Genomic DNA, 26,611 nt, shown 5'->3' with positions numbered 1-26,611 from the left:
GAGTACAACTCCAAAATGATCCGACAGCACGAGTATTTTCTCAGCAACTATTAGATATTGGAAACGGTGAAGTGAAATTTAATCAAGATACCCAATGCATAAGATTGCCAGACAATTTATGTCCTGTTGTTGAAACTTAAAATGATCTGATCGAGAGTGTCTTTCCAGATATAATAAATAATTATCTAAATCACAATTGGCTCAGTAATCTTGCTATTTTGGCAGCAACAAATTTTGATTTAGATCTAATTAACTACCAGATACTAATGTCGATGAAGACTAGGCAGTGAATTTTCCAATTTTTTCGGTTAAAAATTGGATAGTATTATATATAAGAAAATGGTAAATAGAATAAATATCAACAGTAAATTTATTGTGAAAAAAAACATTTGGAAAACTTTAGGCAGGATAAAGTTAAAAGTGCTTGTCCAGTTCCCTACGAAAAGAAGTCATGTCTTGCACAATTCGGATATAGCTTGGTAGCCTGTTCCACAAGTGAATAGCCTTAACGAAGAACTGACATATCGACACTGTATTAGAAAAACGAGGAACAATAAGTTGCATTGACTTACTGGTTAAGGGAAAACGTAATCAGTAAAGATTATATGGGTTGATGTGTTTTGATTACATTACACAGTAGTATAAAATTATGCACTGGAAAAACGTGTCAAAAGATAAATTGTTAACCCTTTTCCAGCCTTACACAAGACGTGATTATATCTCCTTTATCCATAAACAAAGCGCACTTTGTCATGAAAATACGACAAGTCAAGTGGTTTCTACTGATTACGATGCATCATGGCATTTCGACGGATTAAGGAAAAATCCATCGGTCTAAGACCACCTATAGATACTTTGCAGATCAGAGTTTATAGAACTTAAGCAGTCTTTAATAAGTTCAAAGTAATAGCTTTTGAATAATTGGACATCAGCAGCAAACATGTGAAAAAAAGACGTTTATATTTGACTGGAAAACTCATTATTATAAAGAAAAAAAAGAGGCTGGGATGCGAACCACAATGATAATTTCCTATCCCGTCTGTCAATCTGTCTTGCTTAAAAGTTTGTAGGTTTTCGTGTTGGATTAAACAAGTAGTTGGTTGATTAATTTTTAAAAAATTTTAAATTACCAACAATATTTTTCATATAAAGAAATTGTTTGGTTTAAAAATCTAGTTTTGTTAAATATATTTTTAGACAAAAACAAATGTTTACCAATTTAATTAGAATTTCTTACAAATTTAATGAAAGAAATTAATATGAGATATATCATGAACCGAACATCAATTTTTATCAAACTTGCGTACTTTTTTTGTTGATTCTATTTTTTATGAAAAAACGGACTGTTGGATTTTTATAAAAAAAAAATACTGAATATCGAAAACAATATTTTTTTGTGAAATAAAATGAGTTTGAACACCATATTTTTAATTTTTAAAAGCTTTTTGGGTAAATTTTTACCAAGTTTTAGTATTGTTTTTGTAAGGTTTTCATTTTTTGAAAAAAAGAACTGTCAATTAGATTTTCCTCAAAATTATACTTAGTGTTTACAACAATATTTTTTAAAAGATAAAAGTAGTTCAAAGCTAATATCTCAAAGTTTTGAAAAGATATTTGAGTCGAAAATCAATTTTTACCAACTTTTGTTGAATTTTCTTTTAAGTTTTTATTTTTCTTTGTACAAAAACTGTCAATTCTATTTTTCTCAAAATTTTACCGAATGTTGAAAAGAATATTGTTATAAGCTAAAATTAGTTGGAAGCCATAATCTCAAATTTTTGAAGAGATATTTGAGTCGAAATTCAATGTTTTGCCAACTTTGAGAAGTATTTTATTTAGATTTTTATTTTTTATAAATAAAACTGTCAATTCAATTTTTCTCAAAATCTTTCCAGATGTTTAAAAACATTATTTTTCTTTGCACAAAATTGTTTTGGAGATAAAATCATTGTATTCGTAAAATTTGTGAGGTGACACATTTTGTTTCAGTTTTTTTTTTGATTGATACAAAAAACCATACTTTTTAAAATATACTTGTTGGTATCACGTTACAATATATTATATAAAATTTAATTCAAATCTCTAGCGTTATTAGTTCGTTAGATATTAAGGTTTAACCAAAATGTTCACCTTTTGTTAACTGGTATGGTACAAATTTTTTTGAGAGCCCCTTCTGCATCTTTCTGTATTATTATCTGTATAACAAAATTTATTTGAAATCGATATCTCTTCTAGTTCTTTAGCTATGGACGACGGAAAAAAACGTCACAAACGTCGAACGTACGTACACACGTACGCACAGACATCTTTTTAAAAATCTATTATTTCGAATCTAGGGACCTTGAAACGTCGAAAATGTCAAAATTTTCAATTTAACAAATCCCAACACAATAACCCAATACAATAACTTTCAATGGGAAGTTAATAATATAGGTCCAAGAATAGTGCTTTGTGGAACACCTCTGGCAATGGGAACAAAACAAGAGCATTTTTTACCTGAAAAAACACCTTGTTTTATCGTACTACAGTATGATCGAAGTTTATTAGTATAATTGTACACAGCAAAGTGTTTTATAATTCTTTAGAAAAGTAAAAATGTCTTACTTCTTGCACTTTGATTATAACGTCGTCATTCAGCTATGTTTGGAAAGAAAACCGTATTGAATAGTCTTGAAATTGTTTTGATTTCTTGTATATACGCTATTTTGATTTTGAGTTATTTTCTCGAAAATTGTGTACAGGAATGGTAAGATCAAAAAATTGTTACGTTTTTTAGGAATGGTAACTAAGTTTGACAATTTTCGCTGCACTGTCATTATAATTGTGTTCATTACATGTGTGGCAAAATATTTGTAAGTAAGGCTTTGATGAACACTGGATGCAAATTATTCATTTTAAAAGAATCATGGCACTGTAGGATCAGTTTCCAGTTGTTAAGTGTGAATTTAAAAAGTTAGAGATAGATTGCACTGAATTATAAGTGTCGAAAAACAATATGACCAATTTATGGTTAGGCATGTTTACATTAACGTTTACTGTACTTTCAGATGAAAGTATTATTTTCCTGCTTAATCCAAGTTTTTGTATTTTTTTTAAATTAACAAGATTAAGAATATTTGTGTTTAGGAGATCGACTTGTTTTAAATAAAATAATTAGTTAACACCTCGCGCCAACACGCGCGACTATGATTTGCCAATTCAGCATAACAGCATATTCTCATAAGTTCCCACGATTGGTGGGTATCATATTCTGGACAACGGTGCATTGAGGTGAATGCACCGACACTACGAGTATCAAGGTCGCTGACGCAGCAATCATCGATGCACGCCGTTAGGTGTTATTTTAGGGAATTAGTTTTAAGTTAAGTAGTTCAATTGTGAGCCCGGACCTGATTAGTCGTTAAATAAATATATTGTCAAATTTAATAACCGTTTATTTATTCCGTAAGTCGAACCGTTGGGCCAGCCCCTCAGGGGTTGGCGTTCGCTTTTTTTTCATATACGAATCCGCGATTCGTTAATTGGCGCCCGAGCAGGGACCGCGTTGCAAAACTGTATCCTTTTCGCCTGTAGATCCTAGTTCATTACCAATACGCTCTATTTGAGTGAACGTCACTGTTAACATGGGAACACAGTTGACCATTTTGGATAATAACTAAACTTTTCGCATAAACATGGGAACATGCGAATATCTGTTAAGGCTAAAGGATACGACGGTGATGGTGATCGTTCCATTAGTAGGCTGCTTGCGGCTAAACGGGATTCAAACGACACCTCCCACGCAACACGGTTCCTTGGAAACCCTATTCCGTCGGTTAAGGGGAGTACTAAATCTAAACCCTTTTTTTCAGGAAAAAATATTTCAACAAAAAATATATATCTTTTAAAAGACTAAAGACTAAAGCGAGGAAGTTATGATAATTGTGTGAGTGGGAAAAAAGAGCCCATAATTTATCTATATTCTATAGAAAAAGTGATCCTTGAAGCATTAAGCTATTCAAAGAAAAGATATATATATATTATTCCTAATTTGAAAAGAATAATCATATTTAATTTATTAATTGTTATTAATTGTGCAAGTGTGAGTGTGTGCAGTTATTTGATATAAAAGAAAAAAGAAGTTTAATAAGGTGAAAAATAATCTTTCATAATCTGAGCCTAGTGTCTGTTAAGGTAAGCCTACATTTTACATTTTTTTTTATTCTTATTTTATTTTTTGAGAGAGATTTTTAAAATAAAAACATAAACTATGGATCAAGTCGCCCAACAAATTGTTGAATTGACTGGGGCAGTCGGTAGCTTGATTTCCCAATTGAAAGGCTTTGAGAGGAGAATCGAAGCTGTCGAAGGAAAAACAAATTCGTCAGCCTCCTCAGCTGCACCTTCTTCGGCTGTTAGCCATTTTGAGCTTAGTCCTCCTCAAACAGAGGCTGATCTCAGGGAAATAAGTAAGCTACCTGACTGCGTTAAAGAACTTCAGGTCTTTAATGGAAATCCTACTCAATATGTATCATGGATACATACTGTAGAGGGAATCCTTAAAGACTATGAAATAGTTAAATCAAAACCGCTTTACCGTGCGATTTTACAACACATTCGGGGTAAAATCAGAGGTCCGGCTGACGCCGCTCTAGTTAGTTACAATATCTTTGATGGTGACTGGAGTGAGATGAAGACTTGCTTATCTCTACATTATGCAGATAAGCGAGACCTTCGAACTCTGGAGCACCAGCTCAACCAGCTTGCTCAAAAGGGCAGCAAGCTGGATGAATTCTATGCGGCTGTTAACCATCAATTATCGTTGATGGTTAACAAAATAAAAACGGAGTCGCATAGTGAGGAAACCGTAAGGGCTTTGGTAGAAACCTACCGGAATAGGGCTCTGGATGTGTTCGTGCGTGGCCTCAATGGTGATATCTCACGAATGTTGATGATTCAACGGCCACGGACACTCCCAGAAGCTTACTCTGCCTGCCTGGAAATACAGAACGTCAACTATCGGAGTAGTTCTGTACACTCCTCTTCCTTCTCTAACACCATCACGTCTCCTATGAATCAACATTTTGGTAATAGAGACGTGAGACCCAATATTCCTCCGAGAAGGCCCCAACAAAATTCAATAGGGAAGCATAACAGGTTTGCCTGGAATGCTCCTCAGGAAAATGTTCCTGCACCGAAGCCTTCGGAGAAGATGGATGTTGATCGAAGCATCCAGAGCAAACAAGTGAACTATGCAAATCGACCAAAGTTCCAGGGCAACCCCTTTAAACGTAGAGCAGCCTCTGATAACTTCCCTAACAAGCAGCAACGCTTGTACAACATCGAAGCGGAAGACGAAGTGGATTTAGAAAGCTACTCCGCATCTGCGGAGGAAGCTACTTGTGACGAGATAAATTTTATGTCAGGGGGCCATCTAGCGTACCATACATAGAGTATGTTGCAAAGGATGGAGTAGTGTTGAAGTTTCTTGTTGATACGGGGGCCAACAAGAATTTCATTAGCCCAAAAATCGACCAGCCCTCAATCTCGCTTCCAAAACCTTTTTCTGTAAAGTCTGCCGCTGGTAATGTTAAAATTTCTAATTATGTCGAGGGAAGATTTTTCTCTAAGGTTGGCAATGATACTCCTGTTAAATTCTTTGTACTACCTGGACTCGATTCTTTCGATGGAATCATTGGGGATGACACCCTCAAAGAATTGGAGGCTGTCATTGATAGAAAAAACAACCTTCTAACGATAAAACCCAATATAGAGATTCCGCTCAAAGCAAAGATATCACGACAGGTGAACGTTGTTCTTAATGAGGATCTTCCCCACGACATTAGACAGGGATTGGAAAAATTGATTAGGAAACACGAATCGCTTTTCGGGCCGATCAATATTAACGAAGTAATCGATACTTCCATTCAGGCCGAAATCAAAACAAATACAGATGAGCCTATATATACAAAGAGCTATCCGTACCCGTCATCCTTAAGAGAAGTTGTTGAGGAAGAAATAAATAAACTTCTAGACGAAGGGATAATAAGGCCTTCCAGAAGTCCTTATAATTCACCAATTTGGGTTGTGCCCAAAAAACCTAAGGCGAATGGCGAGAAGCAATTCAGAATGGTCATCGACTACAAAAGACTTAACAGCGTGACAATTTCTGATGCATATCCAATACCGGATATAAATGCCACTCTTGCTAGCCTAGGGAACGCCCGATACTTCACAACCCTAGACTTGACCTCGGGATTTCACCAAATTCCCATGAAACCCTCGGATGTTCCTAAAACAGCTTTTTCCACTATGAATGGCAAATACGAGTTTTTGAGGCTGCCATTCGGGCTCAAAAACGCTCCAGCTATTTTTCAACGCACAATTGACGATGTGCTCAAGCCATTCATAGGGAAAATATGTTACGTTTATATCGACGATATAATCGTTTTCAGTGAGAATGAGGAAAAGCACTTAGAAAATCTTGACATGGTTTTGAAAAGACTTAGTGAAGCGCACTTGAAAGTCAACCTTGAAAAAACCCACTTTATGGATACAACTGTAGAATTCCTTGGATACGTCATAACTGCTGATGGTGTACGACCAGATAATACGAAAATCGAGGCAATCCAGAACATACAGCCTCCTACTAACCTTAAGGAACTAAAATCATTCCTCGGGCTTACTTCCTACTATAGGAAATTTATTCGTGACTATGCCAAGATCGCCAAGCCCTTGACTAACTTAACTAGGGGAGAAAATGCCCAAGTTAAAGCCAACCAGTCAAGGAAAATCCCAATTAAATTAGATGAGTGTGCGCTAAAAGCTTTCAATAATTTAAAAGTACTCCTTACCTCTGCCGAAGTCCTGGCGTTCCCCGACTTTAATAAGCCGTTCATTCTCACGACGGACGCTTCAAATATAGCAATTGGTGCAGTTTTGTCGCAAGGTGAAACAGGCAAGGAAAGACCCATTGCCTTCATTTCAAGGTCTTTGAGTGGTAGTGAAGAAAATTACGCCACGAACGAGAAGGAAATGTTGGCGATAGTCTGGGCCTTAGACAACCTCAGGTCTTATCTTTACGGAGCGAAAAAAATCCGAATATTCACCGACCATCAACCGCTGACTTACGCCCTAGGTAACCGCAACTACAATGCGAAATTGAAGCGTTGGAAGTCGAGGATTGAAGAATACAATTGCGAACTGATTTACACGCCCGGTAAATCTAATGTCGTAGCGGATGCACTCTCTAGACTTAAAATTAATAACGAACACTCAGCCGTCTCAGCTAAAGTTGACACGGAATGCCAAGTGAATACGTTACATAGTGATTCATCAACGGAAACTGCCTCTGAAAAACAATCTTTAATAGATGACAACAGTTCCCAAACTGATACAGCCTTGGAGCATGTCTCTTCCACGGAACCTTCCAATGACGAAGCAGCTTCCACTGAATCAGCCAACGAAACAGTGCACAGTGCAGAGCAGGACTCCACAGATCTGATTCCTCATGTTGAAGCGCCTTTGAATGTTTTTCGAAACCAAATAATTATCAAGGTTTCAGATAATAAACTTGATTCGATGGAGGAACCACATCCCGGTTACATAAGACACTACTTCTCAACTCCGTATCTAGATAACGTTGCCCTAACAGCTGTCCTTAAAGCCAAACTTAGGCCCAATATAGTTAATGGCATTAAAATTCCTGAACTTTGTATGGAACTTCTGCAAAAGGTATATTTGGAAACGTTTTCCAGCTATAAGATTAGGCTGACACAAAGAATTGTTGAAGATGTCACAGACGAGAATCGAGTGTGGGAACTCATTAGTAAGGAACACAAGCGAGCTCATAGAAATGCTCGAGAGAACAAGGAACAACTCCTTGAAAGATATTACTTCCCGAAAATGAATAGCTTAATAACACGCTATGTAAAGTCCTGTGACATTTGCCTTACAAACAAGTATGATCGACATCCGGCGACCCCTATGTTTCAGCCTACTCCTATTCCCTCTTATCCTTGTGAGATATTGCACATGGATATTATGGAAATCCAGGGTGAAAAGTTTATATCATGTATCGACAAGTTTTCAAAGTTTGCTAAATTATTCCACATTAGGAACAAGTCCTCTCTATATCTAAGGGACAAAGTGATGAAAGTACTTCACTATTTTACAGTCCCCAGGATATTAGTTACAGACAATGAAAAAAGTTTTCTCAGCCCCATAATAATTAACTTTATCAAAATGCTCGACATAAAGATGTACCAAACACCCGTTAAGCGTAGCGAGGTTAACGGCCAAGTTGAAAGATTTCATTCAACAGTTCTCGAAATTTTTCGATGTTTGAGAGCCGAGTATAAAGAACTTAAGCTAAGGGAGCTGATACACATATCGGTCGATCGATATAACAATACAATTCACTCGGTCACTGGCAGAAAACCATCTGACATGTTTTTTAACAGAAGTTCCAGAGTAAATTATCAAAAGATGTCAAATTATCGGATAAAAGTAAATCAGGAACTTAGGGAAAAGATAGAAAAAAATCAAAAGGCCAAAAACCAATGGCATAATAAAAAGAAATCTATCCCGAAGAAATACAAAAAAGGTGACGTAGTCTACACATCCTTCAAGAGGATTCAGGGCAAACATAAGCCGCTGTATCGGAAGGAGGTGGTAGCAAAAGATAACAAGGTAACCATTATAACAGACACAGGTAGAAAAATTCACAAATCCCAATTAAAGAATATTTAACTACAGAACACACACCCGCACAAAGAAAGCACACATCGAAAAAAAAAAAAAAAAAAAAATGTACCCTTGCAATGTAATGTAAAAAGACATAAAATGATAAAATGTAATGAAATAAATACATAAAATGTATAAAATAGTACATTTAATAAAATGACATAGGTAACGAAACCTTAATGTCAAAGCCAAAGCATAGAATAATGAAATGAATAAAATGCAGAAAAATTGTATATTTATTAAATGTATGGCAAAAATCATCATACTAATGAAATACATGCATACATAAAATTGCATAAAAATTGCAAAAAATTATTTATATATAAAAATTTAATTTTTTATAATATATATGTATAAAAAAAAAAAAAAAAAAAAAAAAAAAAAAAAAAAAAAAAAAAAAAAAGGTCAATGGCACCATGCCTAAACAAAAACCAAACTATATTATCTATATTATTACATAATTAATAACCATTTCTTTTTCAGAATATTAATTTTAATTTTTCCATTTTTTCTAGATATTTTAATAACGATATTACATTATTAATATTTTTAAACTTTTCATGACCTATTTTTTTCCTTATTAAGTTTATATTTAACTGATTTATTTATATTTAACCAATGTAACAAATTTAAAACACAATATAGCTTATTATTCCTAACGGCCGTGCAAGGCTTCACTATCTTCGAGTACCAGTCCCCAATGGTAACAATAAAGGAAGGACCAGGGTGGATTATCGATGGACACTTCAAATTGGTGCATTTGATCCGGTTAGATGAATTTGAAGATCTGCTCAACAAAATGACTTTAGCTGTCCAAGCTGTAATCAAGCAACCTGAAAAGAAAATCGTGGCACGCCATCACCTTACCCAGCTTCACGAACGAATCGATATGCTCAAAGGAAAAATGCATAGAAGGCAAAGGTCGATTAATTGGATTGGTTCTGCGTGGAAATGGTTGGCCGGTAACCCTGACGCAGCAGATTGGGATGAAGTGCTCAAAAACGAGAACAACATAATCGAGAATAATAATCATCAATACAAAATAAACGAGAGGATCCTTAGGATAACAAAGGATATCACCCAAAGGATCAACCAGGTCATTAACAGCACCGTAATCCAAACGTCATCGTCTAATAGGGCTATCCACGAGCAAAACGTTATGGACGAATTATTAGTGGTGAAAGAAGATGTAAACGAAATTGTTCGCGCCTGCCAGATGGCGAGAAGCGGAATCGTAAATACAAATCTCTTGGACCATGAAGAGATCAACAGGCTTATCAGCGAAGTTGAAACTTTACCATATGCTAACGTTGTGGAGGCTTTGCAATTTGGTAAACCATCAGTCTATACCAACGATTCCATCCTACTGTACGTACTATCTATGCCTAAAGTCAGCAGGACTGAGTACAACTTGTTATTGACCAGAGCGTCAATCCTGGGAGGAAAGCAAGTCGACCTACCTTATTCTAAGATTCTAGCAAACCATGAAGATACCTATGGCATAATATCCAACTGCCTTAGTATGGGCAACATGACGACTTGTGATGAAAGCTCTTTAGAAAAATTGGAAGAAGAGGGATGCGTAGTTCGGTTGCTTAAAGGAGGGCACGCTAATTGTGCAATTCGTACCAATACAGCCAGTATTACGGAACTGATCAAGGAAGACACGATATTTGTCACAAACTTCCAAGGAAAATTATATAGCAAGAACATATCAAAGGATCTCTCCGGTACATATTTGATCCAGCTCTACAATGAATCAATTCGACTAAATAACAGAACATTTGTTAGCCTGACGGCAACATCGCTTCAAGCGCTTCCACCAGTTTTAACCAACACATCCTTGAAAGTGAACAAAGTGGACATCGAATACCTTCATGACATGAGCATCAAGAACATCAAGATCCTGAATGGCCTATCATATCGGCTAAACACCTATACTGCTACGGATGTGACGATCCTCCTGATATTGGCAATAGTTGTATGGATGATATGGCGCAAGCTGCACAGGAAGATTGACTTACCAAAGATCCAAATCCTACCACCACCGGTGCTACCTACCCCTAACATCTCATCTTAAAATACTGATCTACGGGACGTAGATTTTCAAAGGGGGAGGAGTTAACACCTCGCGCCAACACGCGCGACTATGATTTGCCAATTCAGCATAACAGCATATTCTCATAAGTTCCCACGATTGGTGGGTATCATATTCTGGACAACGGTGCATTGAGGTGAATGCACCGACACTACGAGTATCAAGGTCGCTGACGCAGCAATCATCGATGCACGCCGTTAGGTGTTATTTTAGGGAATTAGTTTTAAGTTAAGTAGTTCAATTGTGAGCCCGGACCTGATTAGTCGTTAAATAAATATATTGTCAAATTTAATAACCGTTTATTTATTCCGTAAGTCGAACCGTTGGGCCAGCCCCTCAGGGGTTGGCGTTCGCTTTTTTTTCATATACGAATCCGCGATTCGTTAATTTAATTAAAAACACTGCAACATTCCATGCTTCGCGCATCATATTCCAAAGAGGGTTAAAGTCAACAATAAAGTCAATTGCTGTTAACATTATAAGAAGTATCGTCTAATAGATTTCAATTAAATTCAAGTCAACAAAGTGAATGCTGTCTAGAGAGATATCGTGAAAAATGTTCAATAATAGATTAAAAATTATATTTCGGTTAGGTTTATATAAAAAAATCTAAGAGAAATCACCCAATAAGGGTCTAATTTTGAACTATGTATTTTTTTGTTGTCTAAATTAATTTGAATGTGTCCTTGAAGAGTGTTATTTTTCATTAAAGAAATACAACATAACTATTTTGAGAAGAAACAGAGATAATCTAATTTTTGATAAAATGACATTATAATTTTCTATTTCTGACTTAAATTTAAGTCATAAGCTCTAACTTGTGGTATTTACATTATTTTGATAGAAAAGAAGAATTTTCAGGAATTTTTTATTACAACCATTAGATCATTCTTTAAAACAAAACCCTTCTTATGAAAAAGAATTTTTTAAATGAGTTTCTACACATTAGAAAAACTTTTTACTTAATGGAAATATAGAAAAACATTTGAATGTTAAACTTGAATCTTTTCTAAATAATAATGTGTTTTTAATTGTAAAATATAAATATATTAAAAATTTAAAAAGCTAAATATTTTGAATTAATTTTACAATTTGAACTGTGTACAATTTCACTATAAATTTTTTGTTTCACTATTTTTCCTAAAGAAGATTTGTTCTTTGACTTTATTTTTAACACCTCCATATTTCGTTATAATAGAATTATAACTTCTATTAATAGCATTCTACAATTTGAGCTTGTAATGGATTGAAAAAGCACATATAAGCCTGAGTGTCCGACTTTGTTTATTTTGTTGCTTAGTCACTATTTGGAATTTTCTATATATTTTATTAAAAGCATATTTTGAAGAACTGCAAATTTCATTGAAATGTAAACAGGAAACAATTACATAGAACATAATAATATTCCATGAAGTAAGTTTTATTTCTAAGAACTTACCCTTTGTATTATTTATTGAAAATCAAAAATTTATATTAATAAATTCACACCTACGACTCCTGTGATATGATGTCAAAACCAACTTCTGAAAAAGAAAAAGAAAAAAAAGTATTAATTTAATGAATTGCAACATGAAATTGGAATTAAATTGTTTTTCAGTACAAGAACAAAATATACATAATATCCTTCAATCAGTTTAGCAATAATTTTATGTGTTCACGTGTCTTGAAAATTCTTTCTTATTTACATCATCAAGCCTTAAAATACTCATGTCAAAATAAAAAAAAACCTTTTTCTGCCAACAGAGCTTCTTCTTTTTATTCTAAGAAAATACACCTACACTTAGTAAGCAAAGCAGCAAAAGCATCCTTAGTGTATGAAATGTTTTTCAAAATGCCTCATCCCATTAAAGTTCATTCGCTCCTGTTTCTGTACTTTTTTGTATGCTACACAGGAAGCATTCACAGGACGAAATTTACATACATTTGTGTGTATACATTACACATATGCATGTGGAAATGTAGCTTGATTGATTTTTCTTTCGGAAAACGAAATAATATTAAACAAAACATATCCATCCAGTCGTTTCGTATAGTTGAAGGTGTTTTATGGCTGAACAACACTTGCTCTTCTGCATAGCCTAAGGCGAAGATACCTGTATACCCCTGGAAACATATCTATGTAGGTAAGGATAATATAACGGAGTAGATAACCATTCACTTGGGTGTTAAGGTAAACTCACATTCTCATGAAAAAGAAAAAATAAAAAAATTCAAATAAAAAGGAGAGAAAGAGGCTCTGACTCTACACAAAGGATTCTCAGATAACGTTGATTTCGTATTCCCATGCGGAACATCAAACCAGTTGACGAATTTACGAGTTTTCTGATTCGATTTCTATTTCTGATTGTATTCTTCCAATATTCCTACCGTAACATTCATCAGGCACAGTGATACACTGAAACAGTCTATAAATGGATATATTTTAGCGAATCAAGGAAGGAATGAACAGGATTCAGCAGCAAAAAGGAGAGAGGGTGGATGATACAAATACCAGACATACACACATTTCCGTCAATATATCCAAACCTATATATCGTAGGAATTTCATTCCGAAATCATTTGACATTTAATCACATCACAACCAGCAGGATATCCCCATACATATACATTATACATCCATGTTCCCTGATTCGATGTCGAATGAATCTACAATGGCTCTGATGAATGCTACAAGAGTCTGGAACTCTGGAGATATGGTATGTAGTGTATAGGTAGTGCGAAGAACCACCATTAAAAAATCCAATACAACAACAACAACAATTTAGTTATACCAGACACGAAATTCAATGTGTAAGCAAAAATCGAAGCAATCCAAAGAAAATGAATTGAAGAGACAAGAAGTAATCAATGATATAAATTTTAGTATGATCGTATATGAGGAGAGGAATAGGTACCATAAAGTGATGGTATGGGGACAATAGGATTTTGTTATTGTTTCTTTTTTCAAGACAATTTGTTGGAATTCCTTATAATAAATTCTTCTCCTCTTTTTCATAATGACGAAGTCGTCGTTTTTTAGATTTCAGCAAAATATAAGAATAAGAGTGTGGGAAAGACGAAAGAAGAAAAAGCATTTTTTTGGCATTTGGTAAGTTTAATTTGTGATTCCTTGATTCCTTTTTACTGTCATTAAACTCAAAGAAAAAAATATTTGATTTGACCTAAATTCATAGGGACATTCAATCATTTCTCAAAAAGGAATCCTTCAAAATTGACAAAGAAAGATTTGAATAATCCTTTTGACGAAAATAGAAATTATAAAATATATTAGCACATTTGAGGTAGGGTAAGGTTAATGTGGAACACATAGAGCAATAGTTGGCCCATTGTAGCGCTAACCATAAAGCGTTTGAAATTATAAAAGTCAGAATTTCTCAGATCCATAGCATCCTCTGTCCTCTTTTTTTAATGTTCATGCAGTTTCTGTAAAAATCGTTTTCAGAAGCTTTAAGTCGAAAGGAATGTCTTCTTATTAGGCAGTGTCCTGTTAAGAAATGAGTTGTTTTAACCGTTTAGCTTCAAGCATTGGCCAAATAAATTTTGTTGATGGCCAGTTGTTGGTTTTTTCACATTTAAAGTTTAATTCTTTTATAGTATTATGCTTTCGCAAAAGTTTACTAGTAGCTAAGGGTATACCGATGTTGTATTTTTTGCACAAAGATAAAATTGTGTAATTCATTGCGATTTCCTCAGCTTTGCATTATTCTGGACCCAAATGAGGTAAATATTGAACTGTTCTATAATTTTCACCAGAGATGATCGACTGTTTCAGATTGTTATTGAGTTTATTGAGACAGAGTTTGATAATTTTATGCCAACTTGACTTTCTGAGAAGATACGTAAATCAGTTGATATCACGTTTTCTTTGAGAGAGGACTTATTTTCATGCCCAGAATTTCAGCCTGAAACACGCTTCAAGGGACACAAATGTTTGGTCTGTCAAAATATACGTCTCCGGAAACCTACCTATCTGTACAGAAGTCAATCCCTTCGTCTTCCAAAAATAATTCATACCTAAGGTACAAAATAAGAAAAAGTGACTTCTTTCTTGATAGTATTTTTTGACAATTTCATTTAATTCAGTTTTTTTATAACCAAATAAGGACTTTGTAAGTAATCAAGAAATAAATACGAAAACATTAATATTGAGAAGATTGATATTTGTCACTTAACATCAATATAAAATATTTTCACTGCGAGTTAAAGTATTTGGCAATAAATTCATAAGTATATAATTAAAAGTAATGAATTACGTTACTTAATCTACAATTGGTCTAAAATATACTAAACATAGTACAGATTCTATGGGGCAAATCTTTTTTCGCACTCGTACTGTTGCGAGAGTCCTAAAAAATCTTAACATAAACAAATCTGCTGGTCCGGATGGTATTCCCGCTATTGTTCTGAAGAGGTGTTCTTCATCGCTGGCAAAACCACTGCGTTATCGACCAATTGCACTTACGTCCCTTCTTTCCAAGGTCATGGAAACGCTGATTAATTATCAGCTCAAGAAATTGGTATATATGTACCTACTTATGTAGTTGCAATACATTTACAATTACATATTTAATTGATTTATGTAAATAAGCAATGTATGTAGATCTATACTCTTAATAATATGTTAGTCTGTAAGTAGGTATAAGCATTTAATAAAGTAAGTTTAGTCTAAGCTCAACTCTCGTGTCTTGCGTTTCTCTCTGTCCGGTTAAATACATATCAGTGGCGACGAGGAAAAAAACAAAGAAATTAAAATGGAAAAATCGACTTTGTTTATGGGGTCGATCGAATCCTATACCCTTGGTGAAGACGTTAATTTATACATACGACGGTTAAATCATTTACTGTCGTTAAATAAAGTGACAAAAGATGAAGAAAAAGTGTCGTTTTTGGTAAGCCTGGGTGGCCCAGACTTGTATAAAGTGTTAATTTCACTAATTGCGCCAAAATTGGAAACTGACTTTACGTATGAGAAATTAATCGAAAAGCTAAAAACTCATTTCGCGCCTAAAAAGAATATTTTTGCTGAAAGTTTTAAATTTTTTAAAAGGCAACAAAAGCATAGTGAGAGTATTAGTGACTATGTAGTGGAACTAAAACAGTTAGCGAATGAGTGTGAATTTGGTAATTTTTTAGAAAGAGCGCTTTTAATCCAGTTTGTGTGCGGGTTAAATAACAGTAAAATACAAAATAGACTCTTAAATGAAGCCGATTTAAAGACACTAGACGAAGCGTCACAAAAAGCTTTGTTCATGGAGATGAATAACAATAATTTGGATATGATGAAAAGCGGTAATGTAAATTATGTATCAAATTATCAAAGAGCGGGCAGGAGTAAACAGCGATCGAAAACTCCCCATCGAGAGAAAAGCTTAGATCGGAGTTATTCACCACAGCCACATGGATCGAGAAGTAAACAGCAGAAAGACAAGGAAGCAGCAGAAAATCGTCAGCGGGAGAGGTCCCGCTACAGAAGACAGCTGAGGTGTTTCAAGTGCGGAAGAACGGGGCATTATGCGAGATATTGTTATAGATCAGGATACAAAATTAATAATGTTGGAAATGATGAAATAAATAATAATGTTGATCTCGGGTACATAAATTGTATGTTTAATGGAAAAAAACCTCTATCCATTCATTTATATATTGAAAATGTAAATTGTGTAATGGAAGTCGATTCGGGGGCGTGTGTGTCTGTGTGCCATGTTTCGGAGTACATGAAATATTTTCATCATTGCAAATTGTTGGAAGATAATAATTCTTTAAAGCTTTTATCAGGGGAAAATGTGAGCGTGGCCGGTAAGATAAATGTGAGAGTAGAATTTAATGGTGTTCTTCATAATCTCGATTTGGTCATATTAAATAGCAAGCATGTGTTTAGGGCTCTACTGGGAAGAAATTGGTTGGAAGTGCTGTACCCTGGTTGGAGAGATTTTTTTTGTGAAACCAAGAGGGGAACAATATGTAAGGTAGATGAGTTAAATGAATTTTCCTCAGTTTTATCAAATAAGTATGCACAGATTTTTTCTAAAAGTAATGAGTCGGTTATTAAGCAGTTTGAGGCAGAGATAGATCTTGTTGAAGATGCCTATCCAATTTTTTGTAAGGCTTATACAGTACCGTTTGGTTTGAGAGACAAGGTAAAAGATGAAATTGAGAGGCTTTGCAAGGCAGGGGTTTGGATTCCGGTGAAGAGAAGTAAATGTATTGCAACTACATAAGTAGGTACATATATACCATTCCATAAATGGGCAAGTCCAGTAGTCATTGTGAACAAAGGCGATGGGTCGATAAGGTTATGTGTGAACTGCAAAAGAACGGTGAATAAATTCGTTGAAATGGAACATGCAGTGATTCCAAGAATAGATGATTTGCTGGCTGGGTTGGCTGGCTGGAAATGGTTTTGTAAATTAGACTTGACGGGTGCGTATCTACAAGTGCCTTTATCAAAGAGGTCCCAAGAGGTTATGACAATTAACACACATATTGGTTTATTTCAGTCGACCAGATTAGTTTTAGGATTGAAAACAGCTCCCCAAATTTTTGCGAAAATAATAGGCGAAATCCTAAAAGGTGTCAAAAAAGGTTCGCATTTATTTTGATGATTTATTGATAGGGGGACAGGACAAAGATGAATGTATGAAAAATTTATTAGAAGTTTTAGACAGACTACTGGAATACAACGTTAAAGTTAATTTAGATAAGTGTACATTTTTTGAACAAGAGATAGATTATTTGGGTTACTGTATAAGTCCTATTGGAATAAAGCCCAATCCTAAAAAAGTAGACGCTGTTTTAAATGCCCCAGAACCTATAAACAAAACACAGCTGAAATCATATTTAGGCATTATAAATTATTACAATAAATGCATTCCCAATTTGTCTGCAGAGCTTTCAAGTCTTTATGAATTAACGTCGGTTAATAAAGTATGGGAATGGAATGGAAAACATAAAAAGGCCTTCGAAAATAGTAAGAGGTTAGTTGTGGATATTGACGTGTTAACGCACTATGATCCTAGTAGGCCAATTGTAATTTCAGCAGATGCGAGTCCATATGGAGTAGGGGCAGTTCTGTCTCACGTAGTCGATGGGGAAGAGCGTCCTGTAATGTTCGTTTCAAGTACCTTAAGTGCGGCAGAAAAGAACTACTCGCAGCTACATCGCGAGGCCCTGGCAATTGTATTTGCTGTACAAAAGTTCCACAAATATATTTATGGGCTAAATTTTACAATTTACAGTGATCATCAACCGTTACAGGCAATTTTTGGAGATAAGAAGGATGTGCCTTCCGTCGCGGCTAACAGACTTCAGCGTTGGGCAATTTTCCTTTCTATGTATAATTATTCGATAAAATATAAAAAGGCCTCGCAGATGGGAAATGCGGACGCGCTATCAAGGTTGCCTCTGGCGGCTGCGACAGATGTAGAGGTAGATAGCATCAATTCACTAGACTTATCAAATCTCCCTTTAAAATTTGAAGACATAAAGACCGAAATGCAAAAAGATGTTATTTTGTCAAAAGTTTATGAATTTGTTTTGAATGGCTGGCCAAAGGAGGTTTCGAAAGAACATCGCCCATATTTTTTGAAGAAAAGTAGTTTGGCTACGGAATCTAATTGTTTGTTTTATGGCGATAGAATAGTTATTCCCATAAATTTAAGGAATCAAGTTTTGAGCTTGATACATGAAGGTCACGTAGGAGTAGTTCGTTCAAAGGCCATAGGTAGATCGTATGTTTGGTGGCCAAACATAGATAATGATATAGAGATGTTTGTCACGCATTGTGATGTCTGCCAAGTGGCACAAAATTCAAAGAAAAGTCAGTTAGGAGCTTGGCCTACACCCAATTTTCCGTTTGAGCGCATTCACATAGATTTTTGTAGCGTAGATAAGTATAATATTTTGGTAGTCTTCGATTCGTTCTCAAAGTGGATGGAAGCATTTGTAATGAAGAGTTGTACAGCAAAATGTGTTATTGAACAACTTAGAAATATGTTTAGTACATTCGGTTTACCGAAAAGCATTGTGAGTGATAACGGTCCACCATTTTGTTCGAAAGAATTTTTATCGTTTTGTACATCTAATGGCATTCAGGTTTTTAAATCACCACCATATCATCCCCAGTACAACGGTAGTGCGGAAAGAGCGGTGCAAACATTTAAGAGCTCAATAAAGAAAATGTTAATAGATCCTCATTTGCGTGGGTTAGATATGAACTTAAAGTTAAATAATTTTTTATTAAAATACAGAAACACACTTGCACTACTAACAATGTGACTCCTTCAAGTAAATTATTCAGTTATTGTCCCAAAACACTGCTTGATTTGATAAAACCAGATCGAAATAGAGAAGAAATAGTGCGAGAACAATTAGTTAAAAGACAGACAGACACACCCCCAAAGAAAATTTTAAAATCAGTATTTTATAAAGTAGGTGAAACGGTATTATATCGTAATATCTTCTCTAATTATTTTAAATGGATACCAGCTAAAATTATAAAGAAACTGAGTAATTTTAGGTATTTGATATTTGTAAATGGAATAAAAAAGCAAGCACACATCGATCAAATTAAATTGGAAAAAATAAAACAAGTTCGATTTAGTGCTGCTCCTATTATAAGAAAAACTGATTATGGTAGATTAACTAGAGCTCAGAAAAAAAAGATTTTGGAGGAGCAAAAGGTTGATTTAGATGAAATCGATTAAAATCGAAATTAAAATATAAATTAAATATATTATAAATGTAAAATTTTGAATTAAAATTATTATATTATAATTGTAAAACTTTGAATTGGAATTGAAATTTACGTTTAATTGATGATTATTTTTATTTAGATATTTGTTAGTTGTAAGTACTTTTAGTTGTAAGTTTAATGAATTGATTTTTCCATGTGCAGAATAAACATTTTTAGTTAATATTTAAATTTTCAATTTAAAATATACATAATGAAATTATAATATAATTGAAATAAAGTACCTATAAATTGTAATCTTTTTAAAAAAGGGGGAGGAATGGTATATATGTACCTACTTATGTAGTTGCAATACATTTACAATTACATATTTAATTGATTTATGTAAATAAGCAATGTATGTAGATCTATACTCTTAATAATATGTTAGTCTGTAAGTAGGTATAAGCATTTAATAAAGTAAGTTTAGTCTAAGCTCAACTCTCGTGTCTTGCGTTTCTCTCTGTCCGGTTAAATACATATCAGAAATATCTTGAAGAACGGAAGCTTCTTAATGACCGACAGTATGGCTTTCGTAGCAATAGGTCCACTGGTGATCTCATGGTTCATCTCACCGAACAGTGGAACAAATCTTTACATAGTTTTGGAGAAAGTAAGATTATTGCACTAGATATTTCAAAACCATTTGATAGGGTTTGGCATCAGGCTCTCTTATCGAAAATGCGTGCTTTCGGTTTGCATGAATCCCTCCTTCATTGGATTAGTAATTATCTTTCGAATCGTTCAATACAAGTTGTATTGGATGGATTAAAGTCTGAAAACCACAAAATAAATGCTGGTGTGCCCCAGGGCTCTGTTCTATCTCCAACAATCTTTCTCATTTTTATTAATGATCTCCTGTCTGCAACATCTAATCCAATACATTGTTTCGCTGACGATAGTACTCTTAGCTTTTCATATTCGTTTTCAGATTCACACCCCTCTTCTTCGGATGTGGAACTGCAACGACAAAATATGATAAGCTCATTAAATTCCGACCTAAACAGCATTGTACAATGGGGAATAAGAAACCACGTGGAATTTAATGCTTCGAAAACCCAATGCTGTCTTGTATCGTTAAAGCGAAATATACCCCCCTTGCCATTATCCATAAATGGCACTTGCATTGAGGAAACTGAACATCTGGATATTCTTGGTATGTGTATCACCAACCACCTTTTGTGGAACGATCACATACGCGATGTCGCCAAAAATGCCGCAAGATGTTTGGGTTTTCTAAGGCGATGCAAGAAGTTTTTCTCCCCCTCTGGTCTTTCTGTTATTTACAAGACTAATATACGTCCAAAGCTTGACTATAACTCCCATATCTGGATTGGTGCTCCTGCAACTTACTTAAGCTTCTTGGATAGTATTGAACGTAGAGCATTTAGATTGATTGGTGATATTACCATCATAACATCATTTACGTCACTTGAACATCGTCGAAATGTTTCTTGTCTCACGCTTTTTACCGTTATTCTAATGGTTTATGCTCTAGAGAAATAGCCAGCTGCATTCCTCCCCTTAAATAGTTCAACCGTAATACTCGCGCTTCTAGGAATGCTCATCAATATACCCTCGAGTCCATCTTCGGTCGTACTGTCAAATACAGAGATTCGTTCTTTAGCCGTACTATGCGAATGTGAAATGCCTTGCCACACTCTGTTTTTCCCAGCTATTGCAATATTCTCCCTTTCCTAGTGCTCACACTGTGTCTACATGATAAGGGTAATATATCCCCTTGAGTGTGCGCTTATTATAAAAAAAAAGTAAGATTTAACCAGAAAATTATGTGCACTTATTTTAATTGATATAATTGCGAGGATAACTGATAACTTCCCATCCTATTTTCTATAAGAGCTTTTCAAAGCATTAATTAAAAAAAATAACAAATAAAATTAAATTAAATGATGCAACAGTCCGTTGAGAACTAGGGCTTAGCAATAACTATTTAACCTGTTGACATAATTATAAAAAAACATAAAATTGCGATAGGTCCCCTTACAATTTCCATTGGTGCCTTTTAAAAATTGTGAAAAACACATTTTTTCATTTAAAGAACTTTAAAAACAAGGCTTTTATTCATTGAAGTTAAGATTGAAGCGAATGAAAATAGCAAAACAACTTATTTAAAATAAAAAAAATTAAATGATGATATTTCTCATGGTTTTAAGTTTCGACTTGAAATAAATTGGTCTCAAAAATGCTTACATCATAATAAGAAAATCTACTGTTAAAAGTCTACTTGAATCTACAACATTTTGTATTAATGATTTCGAGAAAAAAAACTACAATTTGATTGTGTGTTTAAATATTTCAGCAAAGCATTTGACGAATTTGAGCAAATTGGACTTCATGGCAAATTAATTGCTTGGGTAATATTTGGCCTTGCTGATAAACATTAAAATGATGTTTTCAAAAATTAAATGTTTATTGTTAATTTTGGTGTACCCCAAGGTAGCTATCTACTTTCGTTATTATTTGTTCTATTTATAAATAACATTCAATCTATCTTAAAAAGTTGGATGACAATTATATACGTGGATGACGTAAAAATATTCTAACATTCCTTAAAGGACTGCGACTTATTAAAAATTGATCTACTTCTTGATGTTGAATATTGACAAGTGTGAAATAATGAGTTTTACACGTAAACACAATGTACTTGACTATGAATACATGTTAAACTCTACGAACTTAGAAAAACTCTTTAATTAAGCGTCTTGTTGGACTTAAAGGTTACTTTTACTGATGATATTACCAACGTTTATAAAAAAAACTAATAGAACTGTAGGTTTTATCCAAAAAACTGGTACGGAATTCCAAAGTCCTTATATCCCTAAAACTCTATACCTATAATTTGTTAGATCAGAGCTTGATTTTGGTCCCTTTTTACTCCAATCATATGTATAGACTCAAAGGTGTTCAAAGAAAGTTTTTAAGGTTTACTTTACGTTTCCTTCATGGTCGGATAGATTTGCCTCTCTATCTTGATAGGCTAAACCCAATATTGGTCTTCCATCGCTTACTAATCACCGAACGTATTTTTAACATTTTTTTATGGTTGGAATTATAGTAGATCTATTTCATCTTCATTACTTTTGTGCCGATTCCACTTTAATGTTAGCTAAAATAACTTGAGAAATCGAGTGGTGATTCGAACAAATTTAAGCCTAGACTAGAGATTCAACGTACCCACACAAAATGTCTTCACACGAATTATACAATTCACGAGACCATTTCTGTAGTGATGCATTGGACACCAAATTTGGGTGGAACAAAACAATGGTTTAACGTATTGACAATATTTTATGCCAGTTTCACTGCCAGCATTATCTTTAAAATTCTTGATTGTTACAAAGTTTTTAAAAGCAATTATTAAAATTGTATCGAACGCCAGCATTAACTATGGACTTCGATATAAAAAATAAATAAGAAATATTTATTATGAAAGAATAGGTTTTCGATCTTTTATTCAATCGAAGATGGAGACAAGACAAGTTGTCGTCATGTCGTCTTTAAAAAAGTGGTATATTATTTGAGTTTGAGATAAGAACTTTATTTCCATGTGTCTAAGACACTAATTAAAAAAAAAGGGTGATTTTTTTAAGGTTAGGATTTTCATGCATTAGTATTTGACAGATCACGCGGGATTTCAGACATGGTGTCAAAGAATAGACTTACTAACGAGCAACGCTTGCAAATCATTGAATTTTATTACCAAAATCAGTGTTCGGTTCGAAATGTGTTTCGCGCTTTACGTCCGATTTATGGTCTACATAATCGACCAAGTGAGCACTCAGTTTACTTTATTGGACATTAAACCAACCACACGAATGCGTACAGTGCGTACAGAAGAGAATATTGCGTCTGTTTCTGAGAGTGTTGCTGAAGACCGTGAAATGTCGATTCGTCGCCGTTCGCAGCAATTGGGTTTGTGTTATTCGACCACATGGAAGATTTTACGCAAAGATCTTGGTGTAAAACCGTATAAAATACAGCTCGTGCAAGAACTGAAGCCGAACGATCTGCCACAACGTCGAATTTTCAGTGAATGGGCCCTAGAAAAGTTGCCAGAAAATCCGCTTTTTTATCGACAAATTTTGTTCAGCGATGAGGCTCATTTCTGGTTGAATGGCTACGTAAATAAGCAAAATTGCCGCATTTGGAGTGAAGAGCAACCAGAAGCCGTTCAAGAACTGCCCATGCATCCCGAAAAATGCACTGTTTGGTGTGGTTTGTACGCTGGTGGAATCATTGGACCATATTTTTTCAAAGATGCTGTTGGACGCAACGTTACGGTGAATGGCGATCTTTATCGTTCAATGCTAAGAAACTTTTTGTTGAAAAAAATGGAAGAACTGAACTTGGTTGACATGTGGTTTCAACAAGATGGCGCTACATGCCACACAGCTCGCGATTCTATGGCCATTTTGAGGGAAAACTTCGGAGAACAATTCATCTCAAGGAATGGACCGGTAAGTTGGCCACCAAGATCATGTGATTTGACGCTTTTAGACTATTTTTTGTGGGGCTACGTCAAGTCTAAAGTCTACACAAATAAGCCAGCAACTATTCCAGCTTTGGAAGACAACATTTCCTAAGAAATTCGGGCTATTCCGGCCGAAATGCTCGAAAAAGTTACCCAAAATTGGACTTTCCGAATGGACCACCTAAGACGCAGCCGCGGTCAACATTTAAATGAAATTATCTTCAAAAAGTAAATGTCATGGACCAATCTAACGTTTCAAATAAAGAATCGATGAGATTTTGCAAATTTTATGCGTTTTTTTTTTAAAGTTCTCAAGCTCTTAAAAAATCACCGTTTATTATTATAAATAGAAAAAGTAATAATTTCAAACACTATGCAATTTTCTCAATGACAATCGACTTTTTTCTAAACTAAATTTAAGATTATTACTTACAATATTTGATTTTATTCACCAACAAAATAAATTTTATTTAAAAATAAAATCTATACTAATATTATAAAGCTGGACACTTTTGTTTGTTTGAACACTCTGATCTCAGGAACTACTGTTTGAATTTGAATAATTATTTCATTGTTAGATAGTTTTATTGTATTTAAATTATACGAGCAAAGCACCAATAAATAAGGTTTAAAAAATATAGTATTTAGTCCATTTTAAGAGCATGAACTGCATTTTGCTAAAAAGTAGAAAAAAATATAAAATTATCAAAAAAATTGCTTCCTTTTAACAGTTTTTAAAAAAAATTTGCCAACCTTAATCTGGGATCGATTGGTAAAATATTAGGAGAAAGTAAAATCTTTTGAATCTATAAACAAGCAAAAATAATGTTTTTAAATGAAATTAAAAACCTAATATTTTACTAAATCACTTAAAGTTTTGCGACAATATTTACAAGTAAAAAACATCCCTTAATTGTATAACATTAGGACAATATAAGAAACAAATAAAATATTTCCATATCCTGTAGAAAACCCAAGTTGTTAATTTTATTTTTTCGATTTTAGAAATACATTTTTATAAATAGATTGTATTTGGAACTAATTTTTGAAAGACATCTTATTTTTACGATATAATATAACTGAATTGATATTAAGGATCAAAAGAACGAAATTCTAATCTTTTATTTTTAACATATCATTTCTTGAGTCTCTTAAAAAAAATTAATTGTTGTATATTTATTTGACTAATGGGACAAATAAAAATCTCCCCACTGTATTATTACAAAGACTTTTATCAGTAACCATTTGCGCCTGTATATAATTTTTGTATAAAATAATTGTATTTTTCCTAGAATTGAGAAATTAATTTTTAACAGGAAAAAACACAGAAAAAACATAATATTTGATTGAATTTTGTTTTTTCATACAAAAAAAAGATATGTGAAAAAAGAAAGAGAATGATTTATTTTCAAGGCTAGGTCTACTCATTTTATCATAAGTTGAAGGCAAGATTTTGTATTTCCTTTTCTTGGAATAAAATAATCCGAGATTTTTATGAAACATTTTAACAACAAATTTGTGGAAAATAAGTAACCGCATTTAGTCCTCACACTTCTAACTTCTAACAATTCAGTATATAATTTCTGTTGATTTTTTTGAAGTCCTTATAAGAGATTGGAGGTATGTATATCTTCCTAGAATTGGATTTAAATGTTTTTAGCTTTATTGATTTTAATGTCTCATTTTGTAATGAAATTTCATTTCACTTCTGAGTCATAATACAAGTAATTACAAAATAAAGTGCTAAAAAACTCTTCTTTAATGTAATTTTTGAGATATTTATGAAGTCTTGAACAAATGTGTTTATTTTTATTTTAACATTAATTTTAAATCAGAGTTTAAACTTTTGTGTTTTCAGCAATATCTTGGGACTAAATGTGTTTCACGTTATGGCTTTTAGTTAAAACCATTTCATTTGATTCAAGTCTAATTTTTATTAATTTTTGTTTAAAAAGTCCTTGCGGAAAGATGATAAACTATTTTATATTCTGTAGAAAATACAATCGAAAACACAGTGTCTTTCTTTTTTTGATATTTTTATAATTACGAAAACCTATGGACATGTGAATTCATCAATATTTAAGTAATCACCTCTCAAAACTAGAGCATACTACAGAACATTGAGTTACTAAACATTTTATTTAAATTTGAACGTCATGTAGGAGAAATCACATTAAAAATTACCTAATTCATTAAAATTTCACTTTCTAAAATTAAATTAAAATTCATACAAACTAAACACATCCTTTCACATATACACACAAACCTCAAACGTGATACCAAAACATGGATTTTAAGTTCTATTTTTTGGCAAACAATATCAACATAAAAAAGACAGAAGGCTAATTTCATTCTTTTAAAATAAAAATTGATATTCAGCCAGATGATGATAGTTTTAATTATTCCTTGTTCAAAGAATATACATTCACAATCAGAAACACTCATCCCTACATCTGTGAAGACTGTAAAATGGCGTGAAGAAAAAACAGGGAAAGGAATTGAAAATTAGCTATTCCCATTTTTTTTTGTTTTTTATTTTAATAATTTTAACAGCAGTACCGTTTTGTTG

General features: G+C 33.7%; 1 protein-coding gene across 4 annotated transcripts in view; it reads right to left on the bottom strand.

The window, feature by feature from the left end:
• Positions 1-26,611, bottom strand: part of LOC129950117 (zwei Ig domain protein zig-8) — a 425,570-nt gene that overhangs the window by 220,706 nt on the left and 178,253 nt on the right. Inside the window, exon 2 of one of the 4 annotated variants that reach the window (XM_056061944.1) lies at positions 12,261-12,345. The exons of 2 other annotated variants lie outside the window; for them this stretch is intronic. The gene's annotated coding sequence lies outside the window, so the exon portion shown is untranslated. The remainder of the gene's footprint in view (positions 1-12,260; positions 12,346-26,611) is intronic. One more of the 4 variants, XM_056061943.1, reaches the window with a different exon arrangement.

This window comes from Eupeodes corollae, chromosome 3, assembly GCF_945859685.1.
Source record: "Eupeodes corollae chromosome 3, idEupCoro1.1, whole genome shotgun sequence".
Taxonomy (NCBI): Eukaryota; Metazoa; Arthropoda; class Insecta; order Diptera; family Syrphidae; genus Eupeodes; species Eupeodes corollae.
Note: the sequence above shows the minus strand (reverse complement) of the source record. Positions and strands in the feature narration are given on the sequence as shown.